Below are 9043 nucleotides of genomic sequence, written 5' to 3' on the forward strand. Positions count from 1 at the left end.
AAAAGACCTAGAATAACCAAAGCAATTCTAGGCAAAAAAAAGCAGTGCGGGAGGTATCACAATACCAGACTTCAAGCTCTACTAAAGGGCCATCATAACAAAAACAGCCTGGTATTGGTATAAAAACAGATCGGAAGACCAATGGATTAGAATTGAAGACCCAGAAATAAAACCGCACTCTTATAGTCATCTGATATTCGACAAAGGAGCTAAAGACATACGATGGAAAAAACATAGCCTCTTCAACTACTGGTGCTGGGAGAACTGGGCAGCCATATGCAGAAAACTCAAAGTAGACCCAAGCCTATCACCATGCACCAAGATCAACTCAAAATGGATCAAGGACCTCAATATCAGACCTGAATCCTTGAAACCACTGAAGGACAGAGTAGGAAAGACGCTAGAACTTATAGGCACAGGAAGGAACTCCCTGAATATAGTCCCAGGGACACAACAAATAGGGGAAAGACTCAACAAATGGGACTACTACAAATTAAAAAGTTTCTGCACAGCTAAGGACATAGCCACCAAAATAGAAAGACAGCCAACCATTTGGGAAAGGATCTTTACCAGCACAGCAACAGACAAAGGCCTAATATCCGTCATCTACAGAGAACTCAAAAAACTAAGCCCCTCCAAGCCCAATAAACCAATTAGAAAATGGGCAAAGGAGCCAAAGAGAGACTTCACAAGAGAAGAAATAAAAATGTCAAACAAACATATGAGGAAATGTTCAACATCCCTGGTAGTAAAGGAAATGCAAATAAAAACAACCCTGAGATACCACCTCACCCCAGTTAGAATGGCCTATACTCTGAACTCAGGCAACAACAAATGCTGGAAGGGATGCGGGGAAAGAGGAACCCTTCTCCATTGTTGGTGGGAGTGCAAATTAGTACAACCACTTTGGAGAACAGTATGGAGGTTTCTCAGAAAGCTCAATATAGACCTACCCTATGACCCAGCCATACCACTCCTAGGCATCTATCCTAAACAGCAAACCCCAAGATATCAAAAAGACATTTGTACTTCCATGTTTATCACGGCACAATTCACAATAGCCAAAATATGGAAACAACCCAGATGCCCCTCCACAGATGAATGGGTCCAAAAAATATGGTACCTATACACAATGGAATACTACATAGCGATTAGGAATGGTGAAATATTGTTATTCGCAGGGAAATGGTCAGAACTTGAACAAATAATGTTGAGCAAGACAAGCCTAGAACACAGAAAACAAAGGGGCATGATCTCCCTGATATATGGCTGTTAAGAAAGGGAGACGGGGCTGGGGATATAGCCTAGTGGCAAGAGTGCCTGCCTCGGATACACGAGGCCCTAGGTTCGATTCCCCAGCACCACATATACAGAAAACGGCCAGAAGCGGCGCTGTGGCTCAAGTGGCAGAGTGCTAGCCTTGAGCGGGAAGAAGCCAGGGACAGTACTCAGGCCCTGAGTCCAAGGCCCAGGACTGGCCAAAAAAAAAAAAAAAAAAAAAAAGAAAGGGAGACAGAGAGACAGTAGAGACCAGGTCTGTGAAACCAAAAACTGCTTGTCAAATGATATTTCCTACAGAATTGGAGCACCGACCCAACAGTATGTAACTAAAACCAAACAACTACTCAACATATAAAGGTAAAAAATTGACCTCTCAGTGGAATACAATAGCTCAAAAGCTATGTATGTACGTTCATATAAGACTACTGTGGACATATTGTCTAATATCAACATTACATTTAAAGCCCTACGCGAATTTTCTTGGGCTTGGCCATGTGGCTACTGTGTATGTTCTTGATACATTGTATATTGTATATATGTCTACCTGACCCAGAGAAGGGAAAGAAAAACAGGGCATAAGATATCACAAGAAATGTACACACTGCCCTACTATGTAACTGTACCCTTTTTGCACAACACCTTGTCAAAAAAATTTGTGTTCAATTAATAAATAAATTAAAAAAAAAAGAAAAGTGAAGGAAGAAGGGTGTTGGAAGAGATGAGTGAGAATGTTTAAATGAGTGACATTGATCAAGATGCATTGTATTCATAAACCATTTTGTTAAATGGCAACTCCTTTGTACAACTACTTTGAGATAAAAGTTAAAAAAAAAATGAAGTGCTCCAGAGACACAGAAAAAAGATTTCTAGGGCTGGGTGTATGGCCTAGTGGCAAGAGTGCTTGCCTTGTATACATGAAGCCCTGGGTTCAATTCCCCAGCACCACATATATAGAAAACGGCCAGAAGGGGCGCTGTGGCTCAAGTGGCAGAGTGCTAGCCTTGAGCAAAAAGAAGCCAGGGATAGTGCTCAGGCCCTGAGTCCAAGGCCCAGGACTGGCAAAAAAAAAAAAAAAAAAGAAAAGAAAAAAGATTTCTATGCTTTTATTGATATATGTACCTTTTATACCTACATTGTTTTCTTTCTATCATTCAGATGTTTGTTTGAATTCTTCTTGTGTTCAGTTAGTTGATTATTTGTATCATCTTTAAATGTATTCCATGGCTTTTACAGCTTCTCTTTAATTTCATTGATCTTGTCATTGATTGTTGAATTCATTGTTTGAAAATTTTCCTCTTCATTATCACTTAACGCCTTTATTGTAGAGTATTTGAGGAGATATTTTGCCTTGTTTATTGGATTTTGTGGAGGTTTTTCACTGAGATTTATTCATATGGGGCAAGTTTAGTGGAGGTTTCAATTTCCTGTGACCTTTTACTTGTCAGTTTCCATAGATTGTTTAAGATTGTGTAGTTGCTGGGTTGTGATGTATTTCTCTGTTATTAAATTCAAGAAGTGTTGTTCAGTAGTCAGGTTTCTAGTTTTAGTGATAAGGACCCTGTTTGGATGATACATCTCCACTAAGGGTGAGTGAGTAAGCTTGGCTGGAAAACTATTATAGTTGACAAACCACAATTTTGACATTGTACCAACCTCTCATATTATATTCATATATTAATTGCATAATCATAACAATTCTTTGATGTAGATTCCACCTCTTTTATCTTTACTGCACCAATAAGGAAATTGAGGCTTTGTACCATCTTCTTGTGACAGAAAAATCGTTCCATTCCTGCCTGTAGCAGCCCTGTGCTAAGACATAGGTTAGTGATGGTCCTGGGCTCTATTTGCCAGCACTTGGCCAGGTGCTTCAGGAGAAACTCTTCAGATTCACTATTGTGTGAAGTAACTCTGCTGAGGGTCAGTCACTCAATTGGGCAATCTGGTTATAGAACCTCTTTCAGACATAATACTATGTGATGGGAAAGATACCTGGTCCTTATATTTGGTTGCCTTGAAATACATACTTAGAATTTTTTACTATTTTGAAGTAAGTGCAGGCAAAAGTCCAAATGAGGATGCTAGCATTGGAATTGGGAAGAGGTGGCCACTTAAATGACATTTCAGTTAGCATTGACAGGCCCTAGTAATTGTTTAGAGACAGGGAATGAAAAGAGAGATGAGAGGAAACTCTAAGGTTTCAGGTTGGATGACTGGGTGATAGTGGTGCTGTAAACATACAGCATGGAAATGAGTGGGAAGGCAAGGAAGTTTCCCTGAGAATAATAAATTTGTGGTAATAGACAGGCAAGAAAAAGATCCAATCAGAAGTTGGGCTTCTGGGTCTTAAAAGCTAAAGATGTTTGATTTAGAGACCTAAATGAAGAAACAGTGTACATGAAGCCTTAAATGTGGGTTAAAATGGTTGGGGAATGTGTAGAGAGAATACAAGGCTGAGACTAGATCATTAGTAACAATGTGGAGAGGGGTGGTGATGTCCCCCCCCCAACAAGGTGGAGGAGGCAGAATACTCAGTGCCAAGGTCTAGGCTAAGTGAAGTCAGGAGTGCTGAATGCACGACGAAAGCAAAAATTGTTTGTACACATAGTATATTTTGTAAACTACAGTAATGCTTTTAAGTTATTAGGATGTTTCAAGGTACTAAGAAGCACTTTGCTAAATAACAGGTCCTAGAGCAGCTGAAAATAGATTATAGGTTTTGGAAGTGCTTTGAATGGAAAGATACATTTTATACACTAAGAGAATGATCGTGCACAGTAAATAAATGTTTCTTTCTGCAAGGTAGAGGTTGCCTGAAGCATCACGTAGAAGCCCAACAGTAGGAAAGAGTACTGTGATCTCTGTAAGATCTGCCCTTTTTGGAGGTGTGGGAAAACTGTGCCTCCATCCTCCATGTACTCAGTGCCTTATGTATGAAACCGTATCCCCTCTGGACATCACTTTGACAATAAAGAAATGGAAAAAAAAACCCTAAATTTCTATGATGGTCATCAGCACCTAATTTATCACACATATCAGCATTTTCAAGAGGAGAGAATAAAAAGGAGGTAGATGTTTCCACATGATTTTGTAGCAGTGTTCCAGTGCCTAGATTTGTATAATGAAGCTGAATGACAGGCGCTCTAGGGTGAATGAAAAGTGTGCTTTTGATATGCTAAATAAGGGACAATAGTAGATGTTAAACTCCTGCCCTTTCCTGTCCTAAATTGTGTTTGTTGTGTGTATGTGTGTATGCACATGCCTGAAGTTGTTTGCTTAAGTTATCTACTTAACTGTTGTAAGGAGTAGATAGTAGGAATGTGTAAGGAGAATGAATTAAAGGTGGTCACTTACTACTGAAACAGAAAAGGCATTTAAGTTTCTCTATAACTTTTATTACAGAAAGCCACAGGTAGGGAAAATAAGGAGCAAACACTGAATTGGATCTATCTACTGAAGGGAATTTTTCAGAACCATATTAATATGCTTTAAATAAGATTTTCTACTTTTCTATGCAAACAAATAACCATGGTAAGGTTCTAACTTTCTAAGTGCACACCATTGAAGTTTATTGCTTTCAGCCTTGAAAAATGATACATAAACCATTTTGTGAAATACCTTTGTAATTTAAATACCTATTGGAATTAATTTTTAAATATTTTTGTTTCACAAAGTTGAGGTGAGTAGACCCTTGTGTTCCTTCTAATTTAGCTTTTGCCAGAATTTACAGTAGTCCTCATTTCTGTGTTAAAATGTAAGCCTCTCAGGGCAGTCACAGTATTATGTTAGTGTACTGTGGATGTCAGCTGTTATAATGCCTGCCATCTCTCTAGTCTCTTCTGACTACTTTCCTTGCCTACCAACATTTGCAGAGTCCTCTCATAACTCCTATTACGGAAGATATATATGATTTTGGTGATGCCTACCATCAGAAAACTTAATGGACAGGTGTTGTTTCTAATAATTTTGAGAATGAGGTCTACACTATTAACACTGTGTTTACATTTTGTTATCATTTTCAACCTCAGATACATTCCTTAGTTGGATAAAAAAGGACCTTCACAAGTTGTACTCAATATTTGGGACAAGATAGCATTATTGTACTATTGCTGTTTCCTTTACATGTTTAGTATCCCTTTTAAGTCCTATAGGATTTTTTCTGTTTTCTTTCTGATAAAACATGATGGATATCATTGTTAAAATATCCAAATATCCTTTTCCTTTTTCCAGTTTTTATTAGCATATATTAATTCTACAACGGGGGCTATGTTTCCATATATGCATACAATGTGTACTCCTCAAAACAATTTATTAAACATTTCAGTAGGCTTCATTGTTCTGTTTTCATAAATGTGTGAGATATACTCCAACAATGTCACACACACCCTTTTATTTTCCTCACTTCTCATTGGATTCATCCCAAAATGGAAACTATTTCACAGTCCTGTCATTCATTTTTACGAATTAGACTCTGCATATGAGAAGATAAGTGATATTTCTCAGTCTGGCTTATTTTATTTAATATGATGATCTCTAGTTCCATCTATTTTCCTGAAAATGACAAAATTTTATTCATCAATATGGTTGAGTAGGGCTGCATTTTCTTTATCCATACATTGATTGATTTGCCCCTAAGTTGACTTCACATTTTGTCTATTGTGAGTCACACTTTTATAGACATCTGAGTAGATTCAGGCAAGAGTGGCTTACGCCTATGATCCTAGCTACTCAGGAGGTTGAGAATGGAGAACTGTGGTTTGGAGACAACCTGAGCAGATAACTCTTCAGCATTCTTATTTCCCGTTAACCAACAAAAAGCTGTTAAGTAAATGTAGAACTCAAATGGTACAGAGCCAGTTATGAGTAGAAAAATCTAAGAGAGAGCACAAGGCCCTGAGTTCATACCCCAGTATCAGAAAAAACAAACCTGCTTGCAAATATCTTCACTATATGTTGAGTTACAGTAGTGTTTCCAACAAGCTAAAGCTAACATATGGGTTTGCTCTACCTACCACTTTAAAATATGTAGCTGAAGGAATGCAGAGATAGCTTTTGCTTAACTACCCTCTTCCTACACATGTTCCTGGTCTCCTTTAAGCAATATTCTCTTTCCTTTCAGTTCCAGCTCCCCATTCTTTCCCCACTCTATTTTATCCTATTATTACTCTTCATAGTAAGGTGAGAATTGTGTTTGATTCAATGATTAAGTGTAGAATTATAGCTCTATCACTTACTGTTTATGGTATCTTGGACATATTACTAACCTTTCTGTATTTATTTCCTTTTCTAGAAGATAATAGATATTAAAAACAAATATTCTCATGGCTAGTGGTGATACAATGAGATAAAAAATGTATTGATAGCAACAAACCCCCAATAAATAAGAGTTCCTGGCATAAAGTAGATACACATTGCATATTTTCTTGAGTTCATTTTGCCCAGGTTTCCATAATAATAGAGTTAGAATGGGATAAATTAAGATAGGCTAGAATTGATTGAGTAAGGATACATCAAGGTTTTGCTGTGGTTCAGACACTGGAGATAACAACTTGAGCAAGACAGGCAAAGATTTCTTCCCTGAGGAGTATATGTTTACCAGTGTGGATACAAAGAGTAATGGGAAATAACTAGAACAATAACATTGTAATAAAATGCAGGGAAATACTTTTAAAAAAACTAATAACATTGTAGACAAAAAGAAGAGTAAAATTGGAGGAAATAAGGTGGGAAATCTGAAATAAATAGGAAGGTCTCTGAGGGAGTGGGATTTAATTAAAAACCAAAATATAAGAAATCAAGCAGAGGGCTGGGAATATGTCCTGATGGCAAGAGTGCTTGCCTCTTTCACATGAAGCCTTGGATTCGATTCCCTAGCACCACATATATAGAAAATGGCCAGAAGTGGCGCTGTGGCTCAAGTGGCAGAGTGCTAGCCTTGAGCAAAAAGAAGCCAGAGACAGTGCTCAGGCCCTTCCAAGGCCCAGGACTGGCAAAAAAAAAAAAAAAAAAAAAAAAAAAGAAAAGAAAAGAAAAGGAAAGGAAAGGAAAGAAAGAAAGAAATCAAGCAGAAGAGGAGTAGAGAAAGGAATATAGTACATGGATCCTGAGGTGAGACAGAAGCTGGATGGTCAATGTGGCCAGAGACACAGCAAGGATCCAATTTTTTTTTTTTTTTTTACCAGATCAGATGTTATACAGATGTCTAAGGAATTATAAAAAGTTGGAATGAACTAGATGGGAATGAGAAGGGACAATTTTCAGCTGGAGTTAAGACTGGAAAAACAGAGAGTTATCTTCAGAAGTAGACATTGAGATGGAAAGGCAAAGTCATGGAGTAGTGACATAGGACATTACTGGGGAAGAGCAGAAATGGTGTGCTGAAGTTGAGGTGATGCATGGGTAACCTGAGAAACTGTTCTTAGGAAGGTACTGTTCCACAGCCCAGCTGCTGCTCTGTGCCAGGGGGCTCTGATTGGGCTTTCCTCATAGTGGAACAAAAGCTGAATGACATGGTGACCTTTTGGAATAAATGGCTTCTTTGCTGCCAAACGGAACTTTTTCTAGGAATATTTGTGCTGGGTGAGTTGTCTAAGATTAGAGCAAAGTGGTAAATCCTATTCTTCAGACACATCCAATTCATTTCCTTTTATGTCAGCAGTAGGGAATAAATCATTTGTGTTTATTTGTATGATTGAAGCTTTTCATTTCCAATTTACTCTGGTATGTGTGACTAATTTGAATTTATACTTATTAGCTATGTATAGCCTTTCAAGGGATGAACCATGAGTTAGAAAACACACGTCTCTATAAAAAGTGGTATGATGTTTTGAACTTTAGCTTTCTAGTGTGACATGAAACTTAAGAGTTGGTATTATATTTCCAGTAATAACTATCTTTTTTTTCTTTCAGGGTTCCTTCTGGATTTTCAAACAACCTTACAAGTCTCTCTGAGAAGGGTTTAACTCTCAAATTCCCTGAAGTTAAAAAATTAAATTCATCAAACATTTTTGTGTAAAGTGTTTCATTACTTTTACATTATGAGTTACATAGTAATCTGAGATGTGGGTTGAAAACAATTCCTTAAGACTTTATGTTTAATTAGTTTTGACAAAACTAATTTTGAATAATCTTGCTAATTTTATAATCTTGTTACTTCTCTTCTTAGATTAAAGGTAGTATAACTATAGAATTTTCAAGCATTTTACACATGTAAATTTGTATATGGTCAAAGGTTTGGAGGTTACACTCTATGATTGCATTAGACTTAGGTGGTGTGTGTGTGTGTGTGTGTGTGTGTGTGTGTGTATGTGCATGTGCACATGCGTGCCAGTCCTAGAACTTGAACTCAGGGCCTGGGTACTAACCCTGAGCATTTTTGCTCCAGGCTAATGTTCTGCCATTTGAGCCACAGTTCTACTGACAGCTTTTTGATGGTAAATAGGAGAGTCTCAGAGACTTTCCTTCCCATGCTGGCTTCAAACCTCAGTCCCCAGATCTCACCTCCCAAGTACCTAAGATTACAGGTGTGAGGCACCAGAAGTACTGTGTGACTTAATGAGTTCCCAGTAAATATGATAACATGACACTTGCAAATGCAGTAGGCTCTTCCTTCAACTCATCCTTACCACTGCCCCATTCAGCAATAAAGATCTGAACAGGGATGACCTTCATATCAAGCATCCTTATGGTCTGAATGGCCATTCACACTTTATCAAAGTTATGTGAGATGAGGCTGTTCACAGAACTTCTCTTCCAGATGAGA

The sequence above is a fragment of the Perognathus longimembris genome, chromosome 2 (genome assembly GCF_023159225.1).
Source record: "Perognathus longimembris pacificus isolate PPM17 chromosome 2, ASM2315922v1, whole genome shotgun sequence".
NCBI lineage: Eukaryota > Metazoa > Chordata > Mammalia > Rodentia > Heteromyidae > Perognathus > Perognathus longimembris.